The sequence below is a fragment of the Rhinoraja longicauda genome, chromosome 44 (genome assembly GCF_053455715.1).
Source record: "Rhinoraja longicauda isolate Sanriku21f chromosome 44, sRhiLon1.1, whole genome shotgun sequence".
Taxonomy (NCBI): domain Eukaryota; kingdom Metazoa; phylum Chordata; class Chondrichthyes; order Rajiformes; family Arhynchobatidae; genus Rhinoraja; species Rhinoraja longicauda.
Window position 1 is genome coordinate 2,415,660 of NC_135996.1, and position 14,854 is coordinate 2,430,513.

General features: G+C 53.8%; 1 pseudogene across 1 annotated transcript in view; it reads right to left on the minus strand.

The window, feature by feature from the left end:
- The window catches only part of LOC144612326 (sorting nexin-27-like), a 37,481-nt pseudogene extending 26,711 nt beyond the window's left edge, over nt 1-10,770 (minus strand). The window contains exons 1-2 of the transcript XR_013549656.1: nt 10,489-10,770; nt 134-356 (exon numbers count right to left, since the gene is read on the minus strand). The product of XR_013549656.1 is annotated as a sorting nexin-27-like (transcript). The remainder of the gene's footprint in view (nt 1-133; nt 357-10,488) is intronic.
- Nucleotides 10,771-14,854: the final 4,084 nt, after the last annotated feature.

Genomic DNA, 14,854 nt, shown 5'->3' on the forward strand with positions numbered 1-14,854 from the left:
CTACAGCATCCAAGCTAATGTCTCTCCTTGCCATTGCATTAATCCCCTCTTTAACCAGCAAAGCCACCCCACCTCCACTTCCTTTCTGTCTGTCCTTCCCGAAGATTGAATACTCAGGGCTACTCACCACGAACCTCTCGCCGGCCTGCTCCACGTGTTTGAAGCTGGGGATGGAGATGGGCAGGGCCTGCTTCTCAGAGTAGTCGCAGGAGTGGCCGGACGAGTCGTCCGCCGTGTCCAGGCTGTCGGCCTCATGAGGTGGCACCGACAGCACAGTGAGCAGCAGCTCCCGCTCTCCGCCACGGATCAGGTCCACCACCTGCTTGTGAGTCGCACCTTCCACGTTCACTGCATTGCTAAGGGGAGGAGAGGAGAGGGGAGAGGGGAGAGGGGGGGGAGTGGAGAGGGGGGGGAGTGGAGAGGGGGGGGAGTGGAGAGGGGGGAGTGGAGAGGGGGGAGTGGAGAGGGGGGAGTGGAGAGGGGGGAGTGGAGAGGGGGGAGTGGAGAGGGGGGAGTGGAGAGGGGGGAGTGGAGAGGGGGGAGTGGAGAGGGGGAGTGGAGAGGGGGGAGTGGAGAGGGGGGAGTGGAGAGGGGGGAGTGGAGAGGGGGGGAGTGGAGAGGGGGGAGTGGAGAGGGGGGAGTGGAGGGGGGGGGAGTGGAGGGGGGGGAGTGGAGGGGGGGGAGTGGAGGGGGGGAGTGGAGAGGGGGGAGTGGAGAGGGGGGGGAGTGGAGAGGGGGGAGTGGAGAGGGGGGAGTGGAGAGGGGGGAGTGGAGAGGGGGGGAGTGGAGAGGGGGGAGTGGAGAGGGGGGAGTGGAGAGGGGGGGAGTGGAGAGGGGGGAGTGGAGAGGGGGGAGTGGAGAGGGGGGAGTGGAGGGGGGGAGTGGAGGGGGGGGAGTGGAGGGGGGGAGTGGAGAGGGGGGAGTGGAGGGGGGAGTGGAGAGGGGGGGAGTGGAGAGGGGGGAGTGGAGAGGGGGGAGTGGAGAGGGGGAGTGGAGAGGGGGGAGTGGAGAGGGGGGAGTGGAGAGGGGGGAGTGGAGAGGGGGGGAGTGGAGAGGGGGGAGTGGAGAGGGGGGGAGTGGAGAGGGGGGAGTGGAGAGGGGGGAGTGGAGAGGGGGGAGTGGAGAGGGGGGAGTGGAGAGGGGGGAGTGGAGAGGGGGGAGTGGAGAGGGGTGGGTGGATGGGGGAGTGGGAGGGGGGAGTGGGAGGGGGGAGTGGGAGGGGGGAGTGGGAGGGAGTGGAGAGGGGGCAGAGGGAGGGGGAGATGGAGGGGGCAAGGAGAGGAGGCAGGGTGGGAGGGAAAGGGGGAGAAAAGCCAAACAGTCATGCAAACTTTTCCCACGTACATCCTAAGACAAACCTTTCTCCCCAGAGTTATCTGGGATGAACTCAACTGATGATATAGAGATAGTCATACAGCCCTTCGGCCCAACTTATCCATGCCGACCAGGATGCCCCATCTAAGCCTGCCTGCTTGGCTGTATTTCTCTAAACCTTTTGGCACGGTGGCACAGCGGTAGAGTTGCCTGCCTCACAGCGCCAGAGACCCGGGTTCCATCCAGACTCCGGGTGCTGTCTGTACAGAGTTCTTAAGTTCTCCCCGTGACCTACGTGGGTTTTGTCCGGTTTCCTCTAACATTCCAAAGACGGACAGGTTTGTTTGTCTGAAGAAGGGTCTCGACCCGAAACGTCACCCATTCCTTCTCTCCCCGAGATGCTGCCTGACCTGCTGAGTTACTCCAGCATTTTGTGAATAAACAGGTTTGTTTGTTAATTGGCTTGGGAGCAATAGTTGGATGGCTTGATTGTAGTCATGTATGGTCTTTCCATTGACATGCAAAAGCTTTTCACTTTACTTCGGTACATGTTCCCAATGTTGGGGGAGTCCAGAACCAGGGACCACAGTTTAAGAATAAGGGGGTCGGCCATTTAGAACGGAGATGAGGAAAAACGTTTGCAGTCAGAGAGTTGTGGATCTGTGGAATTCTCTGCCTCAGGAGGCCAATTCTCTGAATGCATTCAAGAGAGAGCTAGATAGAGCTCTTAAGGATAGCGGAGTCAGGGAGTATGGGGAGAAGGCAGAAACGGGGTACTGATTGAGAATGATCAGCCATGATCACATTGAATGGTGGTGCTGGCTCGAAGGGCCGAATGGCCTCCTCCTACATCTATTGTCTATTGATAATAAACTAGATTAAAGCAGCCTCAACTGCAACCTCTGGCAGCTTGTTCTATTAACCCACCACAGTCTGTAAAAAACGTTCTGGCTCCTTTTAAATCTCCCTCTCACCTTAAACCTCTGTTCCCTGTTTCTTTATTTCCCCTACCCGAGGTAAACGTTCAACCCATCTCCATCATGATTTTATACAACTCTATACAATCACCCCCAATCAACAATATACATATCCCCCTGCATTCCCTCTCTCTCTCTCTGTCCCTCCCCCACCTAAGTCCCGCCAGCTTCTCGTTCTCACCTAGCAAACAGCTAACGACGGCCTGTCCCTTTATCATCGTTTCTTTTTGGCATTTCTTTCATTAATGTGTTCTGTATCTCTATATCACCATCTATATCTCTCATTTCCCTTTCCCCAGACTGAATAGCAACCCCAATTCTTGCTATTGAGGGCGTGCAGCGTAGGTTCACTAGGTTAATTCCCGGAATGGCAGGACTGTCGTATGTTGAAAGACTGGAGTGACTAGACTTCTATACACTGCAATTTAGAAGGATGAGAGGGGATCTTATTGAAACATATAAGATTATTAAGGGATTGTACACACTAGAGGCAGGAAACATGTTCCCGATATTGGGGGAGTCCCGAACCAGGGCCACAGTTTAAGAATAAGGGGTAGGCCATTTAGAACAGAGATGAGGAAGAACCTTTTCCCTCCTTGTCTGAAGAAGGGTCTCAACCTGAAACATCACTCATCTTTTTTGTCCAGAGATGCTGTCTGACCCGGTGATTTACACTGTGTCTATTTGAATTGGATTCATGCTTCTGTACCATGTCAGGCAGCATTGGTCATTTTAGTGGCTGTGAAGAGTTTTCAACTAATCAATTCACCAATTCAAATTTTTCTTGGCTCTAAGTTTTAAGTTAAATGTCTTTTCAATTATATTGTGGATACAGTAGAGATCTATTGTTTGCAAATGTCTAATCTCTGCTTCCATGACTTTTTAAAATAAAACAAAAAGAGATACAGCTCATGGAGGTGAAATTAAAATTAACAGAGAAAGCAAAGAGAAACAGTCATTAAATATGATCAATTGGCCTGATGCAGACAAGAGTGGATCTCTAGTGCAAATATTCAATCAGTAACATCCAAAGTTTAAAGATCAAGAAGCAGCAACTCTTCAAGAAATAGTTATTAATGTCAACTATCAACTTATCCAAGAAGTTGAACAAAATAATTGCTTGCAAACATTTTATATACGAAGAAATCGCAGAGTTGTGATCAGTGCCCAGTCCAGCACACAGAATCTGGTGACTAAAATGGCGCTGAAATTTACCCATGCCCTACTACGGTTTTTAGAGTCGAGTGGTCCACCTTGCTCCCCTAGTAACTTTGCTTTGAACCTATGTCCTCTGGTCCTCGATTCCCCTACTCTGGGCAAAAGATTCTGCGCATCTAGTCAGGATAGAACCCGCGTCTCTGGCGCTGTGAGGCAGCAACTCTACCGCTGCGCCACCGTGCCGCCTGTCAGTGCAGCAACCCAGACACAGAGCTCTCTCAGAAGTGGTGTCTTGCACCGAACCTTGCATTTATAAGACAGATTTCAGGATGATTTAGCTCAATAAGCTCAATTTCCTGCAAAGTTGCCTTCCGATAGATGAACCGAAACTACCATGAAGGAACTAAGACCTGTTTGGGGAACTCTGGAAAGAACATCACATCACGTGTGCTAATCACACCCTACATTGCCAGCGAAGGTAATGTGACCAATATTCAATCCCTGGCCCTTCAACACAATGGGACCAAAAGCAAACAGCATACCACGCACCAAAAACAGTCCAGCGTAATACAGTGACAGACCCGTACCCCCACCGGTACTGTACCCCAGTGTTATACATAGACACCCCCCCCCCCCCCACCGGTACTGTACCCCAGTGTTATAGAGACAAACCCCTCCCCACCGGTACTGTATCCCAGTGATATACAGTGCTGACCCCGTGCCCAACGGTACTGCACCCCAGTGATATACAGTGCTGACCCGTCCCCCACTGGTACTGTACCCCAGTGTTATACAGACAGACCCCTCCCCACCGGTACTGTACCCCAGTGTTATACAGCAACAGACCCGTTCCCACCGGTACTGTACCCCAGTGAATGGGAAGGAGAGTATGGATCTGAAAAAGGGGAAGGGGTTTCAGCGATTGGTTGCCGTTGCCTGGCAAGTGATAGGTGGATGCAGGTGAGGGGAGGGGGAGTGGTGATTGTCAGATGGGTGGACAAAGGCTAGATGTGAAAAGGGGGCAAAAGGCATCAGATAAGGGGAGACGGGGAGGGAAATGTAAAGCCGGAGAGAAGGATTTGGGTTGAAGGGTGGAATTTTTCATTGTTTTGATATGAACGGCAGATACAAATTCTCTCATAATAATCGCCCTGTGATCAGAGGCAGAGGACCAGTTTTCACTGATCTGAGCAGCATTCCAGTGAAGTGCAGGCACAGGTTAGCACCAAGCAGCTGGCACAGCTCCAGACCCGCACCAAAATACACACCTTTACATGGAACGCAAGAGGCCGAGGGTGATGTTATACAGGTGTATAGTTATACAGCGACAGACCCGTGCCCACCCGTACTGTACCCCAGTGTTACACACAGACCTGGCCCCACCGGTACTGTACCCCAGTGTTACACAGACCTGTCCCCCACCGGTATTGTACCCCAGTGTTACAGACAGACCCCTCCCCACCGGTACTGTACTGTACCCCAGTGTTACACACAGACCCGTGCCCACCAGTACTGTACCCCAGTGTTACACACAGACCTGTCCCCACCAGTACTGTACCCCAGTGTTACACACAGACCTGTCCCCCACCGGTACTGTACCCCAGTGTTACACACAGACCTGGCCCCACCAGTACTGTACCCCGGTATTACACACAGACCTGTCCCCACCGGTACTGTACCCCAGTGTTACACACAGACCTGGCCCCACCAGTACTGTACCCCAGTGTTACACACAGACCTGGCCTCACCGGTACTGTACCCCAGTGTTACACACAGACCTGTCCCCACCGGTACTGTACCCCAGTGTTACACACAGACCTGGCCCCACCGGTACTGTACCCCAGTGTTACAGACAGACCCGTCCCCACCGGTACTGTACCCCAGTGTTATACACAGACCTGGCCCCACCGGTACTGTACCCCAGTGTTACACACAGACCCGTCCCCACCAGTACTGTACTGTACCCCAGTGTTACACAGACCCGTCCCCACCGGTATTGTACCCCAGTGTTATACACACAGACCCCTCCCCACCGGTACTGTACCCCAGTGTTACACACAGACCCGTCCCCACCAGTACTGTACTGTACCCCAGTGTTACACACAGACCTGTCCCCACCGGTACTGTACCCCAGTGTTACAGACAGACCTGTCCCCACCGGTACTGTACCCCAGTGTTACACAGACCCGTCCCCACCAGCACTGTAGCCTAATTTCTATTCCAGCCTTGGCCCTGCAGTGAGGTGCCAGTGACAGACCAATATTAGTAGCAGCTGTATCTCTAAACTGAAACACGTCTTTGCAGTGCGAGAGGAAACCGGAGCAGCCGGAAAAAACCCACACGGTCACGGGAAGAATGTACAAACTCCGTACAGACAGCACCCGTAGTCGGGATTAAACCCGGGTCTCTGGAGCTGTGAGGCAGCAACTCTACCGCTGCGCCACCGTACATCTGCTTTAAACTTCACCCCTCTCACCTTAAAGCCACGCGAGTCGATGTTAGTCTTTGCCATTTCTACTGGGGTAAAATGTTCTGACGGTCCACACTATCAATGTCTGTCATAACTTTAGACACTTCTATCAGATGAGCATGGTGACTCGTGTACGGGCTCAGTGTACTACCTGACATGCTTATATTCAGCATGATTATGCCTAATGTACAGCAGGATTGTTACTGACTTCACACAGCCAGGCCCTCTTGTCCCAGTCCCTCCCCGGCACCGCTCACAGGGTCAGGATGGGACTTCAGTCCCCGGTTCCCCCTCACCTGGTCCTCCTGTGGCTGGGACACGTTCCCGCTCCCCCTGCCCCAGGATGTACCCCCTCCGGTCCCCAGGACCCTGGTCCCCGGTATTGACCCCTCCACGTGGACCCTCACACTACCAAAGAAGAGTGGGAAGACAGAGGATTGGGACTCTTTTAAAGAGCAACAAAAGTTAACTAAAAAGGCAATACGGGGAGAAAAGATGAGGTACGAGGGTAAACTAGCCAATAATATAAAGGAGGATAGCAAAAGTTTTTTTTAGGTACGTGAAGAGGAAAAAAATAGTCAAGGCAAATGTGGGTCCCTTGAAGACAGAAGCAGGGGAATTTATTATGGGGAACAAAGAAATGGCAGACGAGTTAAACCGTTACTTTGGATCTGTCTTCACTGAGGAAGATACACACAATCTCCCAAATGTTCTAGGGGCCGGAGAACCTAGGGTGATGGAGGAACTGAAGGAAATCCACATTAGGCAGGAAATGGTTTTGGGTAGACTGATGGGACTGAAGGCTGATAAATCCCCAGGGCCTGATGGTCTGCATCCCAGGGTACTTAAGGAGGTGGTTCTAGAAATAGTGGAAGCATTGGAGATCATTTTTCAATGTTCTATAGATTCAGGATCAGTTCCTGTGGATTGGAGGATAGCAAATGTTATCCCACTTTTTAAGAAAGGAGGGAGAGAGAAAATGGGTAATTATAGACCAGTTAGTCTGACATCAGTGGTGGGGAAGATGCTGGAGTCAATTATAAAAGACGAAATTGCTGAGCATTTGGATAGCAGTAACGGGATCATTCCGAGTCAGCATGGATTTACGAAGGGGAAATCATGCTTGACAAATCTACTGGAATTTTTTGAGGATGTAACTAGGAAAATTGACAGGGGAGAGTCTTTCAGAAAGCCTTCGACAAGGTCCCACATAGGAGATTAGTGGGCAAAATTAGGGCACATGGTATTGGGGGTAGGGTACTGACATGGATAGAAAATTGGTTGACAGACAGAAAGCAAAGAGTGGGGATAAATGGGTCCCTTTCGGAATGGCAGGCAGTGACCAGTGGGGTACCGCAAGGTTCGGTGCTGGGACCCCAGCTATTTACGATATACATTAATGACTTAGACGAAGGGATTAAAAGTACCATTAGCAAATTTGCAGATGATACTAAGCTGGGGGGTAGTGTGAATTGTGAGGAAGATGCAATAAGGCTACAGGGTGACTTGGACAGGTTGTGCGAGTGGGCGGATACATGGCAGATGCAGTTTAATGTAGATAGGTGTGAGGTTATTCACTTTGGAAGTAAGAATAGAAAGGCAGATTATTATCTGAATGGTGTCAAGTTAGGAGGAGGGGGATTTCAACGAGATCTGGGTGTCCTAGTGCATCAGTCAATGAAAGGAAGCATGCAGGTACAGCAGGCAGTGAAGAAAGCCAATGGAATGTTGGCCTTCGTAACAAGAGGAGTTGAGTATAGGAGCAAAGAGGTCCTTCTACAGTTGTACCGGGCCCTGGTGAGGCCGCACCTGGAGTACTGTGTGCAGTTTTGGTCTCCAAATTTGAGGAAGGATATTCTTGCTATGGAGGGCGTGCAGCGTAGGTTCACTAGGTTAATTCCCGGAATGGCGGGACTGTCGTATGTTGAAAGGCTGGAGCGATTGAGCTTGTATACACTGGAATTTAGAAGGATGAGGGGGGATCTTATTGAAACATATAAGATAATTAGGGGATTGGACACATTAGAGGCAGGAAACATGTTCCCAATGTTGGGGGAGTCCAGAACAAGGGGCCACAGTTTAAGAATAAGGGGTAGGCCATTTAGAACGGAGATGAGGAAGAACTTTTTCAGTCAGAGAGTGGTGAAGGTGTGGAATTCTCTGCCTCAGAAGGCAGTGGAGGCCAGTTCGTTGGATGCTTTCAAGAGAGAGCTGGATAGAGCTCTTAAGGATAGCGGAGTGAGGGGGTATGGGGAGAAGGCAGGAACGGGGTACTGATTGAGTGATCAGCCATGATCGCATTGAATGGCGGTGCTGGCTCGAAGGGCTGAATGGCCTCCTCCTGCACCTATTGTCTATCCAGTATATACACGGCCAGGATGTGGGTCCCTCTCCCCCGCCCACTGTACTGCCTCCCCTGCCCCTGGGACCCCCAGTCCCAGTGAGACCGATATTCACACGGCCAGAATACGGTCCCCTGTCCCTGGTTCCCCCCTGTCCCTGGTTCCCCCCTGTACCTGGTTCCCCTCTGTCCCTGGTTCCCCCCTGTCCCTGGTTCCCCCCTGTACCTGGTTCCCCCCTGTCCCTGGTTCCCCTCTGTCCCTGGTTCCCCTCTGTCCCTGGTTCCCCTCTGTCCCTGGTTCCCCTCTGTCCCTGGTTCCCCCCTGTACCTGGTTCCCCCCTGTACCTGGTCCCCCCCCTGTACCTGGTCCCCCCCTGTCCCTGGTTCCCCCCTGTCCCTGGTTCCCCTCTGTCCCTGGTTCCCCTCTGTCCCTGGTTCCCCTCTGTCCCTGGTTCCCCTCTGTCCCTGGTTCCCCCCTGTACCTGGTTCCCCCCTGTCCCTGGTTCCCCTCTGTACCTGGTTCCCGCCTGTCCCTGGTTCCCGCCTGTCCCTGGTTCCCCCCTGTACCTGGTTCCCCCCTGTACCTGGTCCCCCCCCTGTACCTGGTCCCCCCCTGTCCCTGGTTCCCCTCTGTCCCTGGTTCCCCCCTGTACCTGGTTCCCCTCTGTCCCTGGTTCCCCCCTGTACCTGGTTCCCCCCTGTCCCTGGTTCCCCTCTGTCCCTGGTTCCCCCCTGTACCTGGTTCCCCTCTGTACCTGGTTCCCCTCGGTCCTCCCTAATCACACGGCCAGGATGCGGTTCCCCCCTGTCCCCGGTTCCCCCCTGTCCCCGGTTCCCCCCTGTCCCCCCCTGTCCCCGGCTCCCCCCTGTCCCCGGTTCCCCCCTGTCCCCCCCTGTCCCCGGCTCCCCCTGTCCCCCCCTGTCCCCGGCTCCCCCCTGTCCCCGGTTCCCCCCTGTCCCCCCCTGTTCCCCCCTGTCCCCCCCTGTTCCCCCCTGTCCCCGGTTCCCCCCTGTCCCCGGTGTCCCCCCCTGTTCCCCCCTGTCGTCCCCGGTGTCCCCCCCTGTTCCCCCCTGTCGTCCCCGGTTCCCCCCTGTCCCCGGTTCCCCCCTGTCCCCGGTTCCCCCTGTCCCCGGTTCCCCCTGTCCCCCCCTGTCCCCGGTCCCCCCCTGTCCCCGGTTCCCCCTGTCCCCCCCTGTCCCCGGTCCCCCCCTGTCCCCGGTTCCCCCCTGTCCCCGGTTCCCCCCTGTCCCCGGTTCCCCCCTGTCCCCTGTTCCCCCCTGTCCCCGGTTCCCCCCTGTCCCCGGTTCCCCCCTGTCCCCCCCTGTCCCCTGTCCCCCCCTGTCCCCGGTTCCCCCCTGTCCCCGGTTCCCCCCTGTCCCCGGTTCCCCCCTGTCCCCCCCTGTCCCCGGTTGTCCCCTGTCCCCCCCTGTTCCCCCCTGTCCCCGGTTCCCCCTGTCCCCCCCTGTCCCCGGTTCCCCCCTGTCCCCCCCTGTCCCCGGTTCCCCCCTGTCCCCCCCTGTCCCCGGTTCCCCCCTGTCCCCGGTTCCCCCTGTCCCCCCCTGTCCCCGGTTCCCCCCTGTCCCCCCCGTCCCCGGTTCCCCCCTGTCCCCCCCTGTCCCCGGTTCCCCCCTGTCCCCGGTTCCCCCTGTCCCCGGTTCCCCCCTGTCCCCCCCGTCCCCGGTTCCCCCCTGTTCCCCCCTGTCCCCGGTTCCCCCTGTCCCCGGTTCCCCCCTGTCCCCGGTTCCCCCCTGTCCCCGGTTCCCCCTGTCCCCGGTTGTCCCCTGTCCCCCCCTGTTCCCCCCTGTCCCCGGTTCCCCCCTGTCCCCGGTTCCCCCCTGTCCCCCCTGTCCCCGGTTCCCCCCTGTCCCCGGTTCCCCCCTGTCCCCGGTTCCCCCCTGTCCCCGGTCCCCCCCCCCTGTTCCCCCCTGTCCCCGGTTCCCCCCTGTCCCCCCCTGTCCCCGGTGTCCCCCCCTGTCCCCGGTTCCCCCCTGTCCCCCCCTGTCCCCGGTTCCCCCCTGTCCCCCCCTGTCCCCCCCTGTCCCCGGTTCCCCCCTGTCCCCGGTCCCCCCCTGTCCCCGGTCCCCCCCTGTCCCCGGTCCCCCCCTGTCCCCGGTCCCCCCCTGTCCCCGGTCCCCCCCTGTTCCCCCCTGTCCCCGGTTCCCCCCTGTCCCCGGTTCCCCCCTGTCCCCGGTTCCCCCATGTCCCCGGTTCCCCCCTGTCCACTCACACGGCCAGGATGCGGTCCCCCCGCCTGACGCCGGCCCTCTCGGCCGCTCCGTCCACCAACACGGCGCTGACGTGCTGCAGCGGCGCGTACAGCTGCCCGTTGATGCTGCGCAGTTGGCCGCCCTCGCTCACTTGGCCGCGCACGTTGAAGCCGAAGCCGCTCTCCGCCTTGACGATGCGGACAGTGCGGGGATCCGGCTGCGGCCCCGGCGTCCCGCTGCCGCTCCCGGGCCCCAACTGCTCCCCGTCCCCGTCCTCCTCCTCCGCCATCTTGGCGCCCGACCCAGCGGCGGCCGGAAGTGGGCCGGGTCCGCGCGCCCTGCCTGCCGGGAGTTGTAGTCCTACTACCACCTTCCCCATTAGTGACCGCTAAACCGAACTACACCTCCCACCAGGCTGCGCGCCGAGACGCCGGCAAACATGGCGGACCGTGCGACTACATTGCCCAGAGGCCAATAAAAAATATAGATCCATGGTGAAGGATCGCATTGGCCTCTGGGCAATGTAGTCGCACGGTCCGCCATGTTTGCCGGCGTCTCGGCGCGCAGCCTGGTGGGAGGTGTAGTTCGGACATCAGCAAAAGAAATGTTTCCTCTCCACAGATGCTGCTTGACCTGAAGGATATTTGCAACATTGGGCTTTTATTAGTTGATATGTTTAGTTTAGTTTAGAGATACAGCGTGGAAACAGGCCCTTCGACCCACCGAGTCTGCACAGACCAGCGATCCCTGCACACTAAACTGTGGAACAGCATCCCTCTCCCCATCGGAACTGCCCCCTCCATCGACTCCTTTCAGTCCAGGCTCCAAACCTATTTCTAATCCCTAGCGTTTGAGGCCCTCTGAGGGGGCGCTGTGAACTGTTTATGTATGTGCTGTTATGTTTGTGTGCCATTGTATGTTCGCTTTTAGTACCTGAACTGATGTACAGCACTTTGGTCAACGTGGGTTGTTTTTAAATGTGCTATACAAATAAAATTGACTTGACTTGACTTACACTATCCTACACAAACCATGGACAATTTACATTTATACCATGCCAATTAATATATAAACCTGTACGTCTTTGGAGTGTGGGAGGAAACCGACGAACTTGGAAGAGACTCACGCAGGTCACGGGGAGAACGAACAAACTCCATACAGACAGCACCCATAGTCAGAATCGGACCCGGGTCTCTGGGACTGTGAGGCAGCAGCTCTACTGCTGCGCCACTGTGCGATCCCATGTGGAGGAGAGAGGGCGGGTTACTTGAAGTTAGAAAGGGTTAGAAAGGGTTACTTGAAGTGAGAAGAATCAATATTCATACCAGAGGCTTGTAATCTGTCCAAGCGAAATAGGAGGTGCTGTTCCTCCAATTTACGTTTCTCTAACTTCAAGCAACCCCTCTCTCTCCGTTCCTTCCCCACCCTAGTCATTGTACCAATTTTACTGAAGATAGACACAAAACGCTGGAGTAACACAGCGGGACAAGCAGCATCTCTGGAGAGAAGGAATGGGTGACGTTTCGAGACCCTTCTTTAGACTAATCATGGGAAATGAAAATGAGAGATATAGACGATGATGTAGAGAGATAAAGAACATTGAATGAAAGATACGCAAAAAAGTAACAATGATAAAAGAAAGTCTTGTTGAGTTCCTCTGTCTTTATAACCCATTATCACCTATCCTACAGCCTACAATAGACCATTGTGGGCTCCACCTTTCCTTCATTTTCGTGCATTTTGCAAATCTTCCATTCATTTCTCCTAAGTACCGTCGATATCCCTCCTTCTCTGACTCTCAGTTTGAAGAAGAGTCTCGAACAGAAACGTCACTTATTCCTTATCTCCAGAGGTTGAAGTGCATCGTTTGATCAGCGAAGAAGGTTGTTGGCTGCAACCTTCCCCCCATTGACGAACTGTACACTGCAAGGGCCAGGAAGCGAGTGGGTAAGATCATCTCTGACCCCTCTCACCCTGGCCACAAATTCTTTGAAGCACTTCCCTCTTGAAGGCGACTCCGGACTGTCAAAGCCGCCACAGCCAGACATAAAAACAGCTTTTTTTCCACGAGCAGTAGCTCTACTCAACAACCAAAAGTCTGTAGCCTCTTTTTGCTCTGGTATTTTATTTCATTCTTCACATGTTTAATGATATAATGCTTTATTCTTAATTGTTTACGGTATGTCGTGTTGTTACTTGCGAGCAAAGCACCAAGGCAAATTCCTTGTATGTATACATACTTGGCTAATAAAATTTATTCAATTCAATTCAATTTAGAGATGCTGCCTGTTCCGCTGCGATACTCCAGCATCTTCGGTTTAAACCAGCATCTGCAGTTCCTTCATACCCACCTTCCCCACTGACATGGAACTACATCTCCCATCAGGCCGTGCGTTGGCATCACAGGTAAATATGGCGGGAGGCAACTACATTTCACACAAACCAACCTGGTCCTTCACCATGAATCAATGGTCTTGTTGTATGGACATCAACCAAAAAAATGACCCCTCTCCATAGATGCTGCTCAACCTGAAGGATATTTGAACCACTGGGTTTTTTATTAGTTCCTATGTCAAAAACTGCAGCAGGATCTTGATCGATTGGGCAGGTGGGCTGAAGAATGACTGATGTAATTTAATACAGGGAAATGTGCAGTGTTGATTTTGGGAAGACTAACATGGGCAGGACTCATACAGTGAATGGCAGGGCTCTGGGGAATGTTGTAGAACAGTGGACTTCAGGAGTCCTTGAAAGTTCCTTGAGAGTGCCATCAGAAGGATGGGGTGGCAGTGGCATGGGGGGGGGGGGGGGTCAAAAAAGGCTTTTGGCACATTGGCCTTCGTCTTTCAGAGTATTAAGTGTAAAAGTTGGGAGGTCATGTTGCAGTTTGGTTTAGTTTGGAGATGCAGATCAGAAACCGACCCCTTAGTCCAGGGAGTCCACGCCGACCAGCGATCCCCGTGCATTAACACTATCCTACACACCCTAGGATCAATTTAGGATCAATTTAGAATGATACCAAGCCAATTAACCAATTAAATCTGAACGTCTTTGAAGTGTGGGACGAAACCAGACATCTCAGAGAAAACCCACGCAGGTCACGGGGAGAACGTACATAACTCATTACATAGAAACATAGAAAATAGGTGCAGGAGTAGGCCATTCGGCCCTTCGAGCCTGCACCGCCATTCAATATGATCATGGCTGATCATCCAACTCAGTATCCCGTACCTGCCTTCTCTCCATACCCCCTGATCCCTTTAGCCACAAGGGCCACATCTAACTCCCTCTTAAATATAGCCAATGAACTGGCCTCAACTACCTTCTGTGGCAGAGAATTCCACAGATTTACCACTCTCTGTGTGAAAAAAACTTTCTCATCTCAGTCCTAAAAGACTTCCTCCTTATCCTTAAACTGTGACCCCTGGTTCTGGACTTCCCCAACATCGGGAACAATCTTCCTGCATCTAGCCTCTCCAACCCCTTAAGAATTTTGTACGTTTCTATAAGATCCCCCCTCAATCTTCTAAATTCCAGCGAGTACAAGCCGAGTCTATCCAATCTTTCTTCATATGAAAGTCCTGCCATCCCAGGAATCAATCTGGTGAACCTTCTCTGTACTCCCTCTATACAGAGTCAGGGTAGTCAGGGTCTCTGGCGCTGTGAGGCGGCAACTCTACCGCCGTGCCACTGGAACATGAGGTACCCCAATACCTCTTCTCATCTGAACTGAATTAGTGAATGAGCCTCCGATTAGTCTTGAGGAAGGGTCCCGACGTGCAACGTCATCTATCCACATCTTTCCAGATGCTGCCTGACTCAGAGTTACTCCAGCACTCTGTCGTTTATTTTTTGTCCTTAACACTATTGCAGTTTTCCTTCCAGATAAACTGCTGCCCAAGTCCTAAACTGTATTAATCATAAGGTCATAAGGAATAGGAGTAGAATCAGGCCATTCGGCCCATCAAGTCTACTCCGCCATTCAATCATGGCAGATCTATCTCTCACTCCCAACCCCATTCTCCTGCCTTCACCCCATAACGCCTGACACCCGTTCTAATCAAGTGTGAATCTCTGCCTTAAAAATATATCCGCTGACTTGGCCTTCACAGTCTTCTGTGGCAAAGAATTCCACAGATTCACCACCATCCGACTAAAGAAATCTCTCCTCATCTCCTTCCTAAAAGAATGTCCTTTAATTTTGAGGCTATGACCTCTAGTCCAAGACTTTCCCACTAGTGGAAACATCGTCTCCACATCCGCTCTATCAAACCCTTTCACTATTCCGTAAGTTTCATAGAAACATAGAAAATAGGTGCAGGAATAGGCCATTCGGCCCTTCGAGCCAGCACCGCCATTCAATGTGATCATGGCTGATCATCCAAA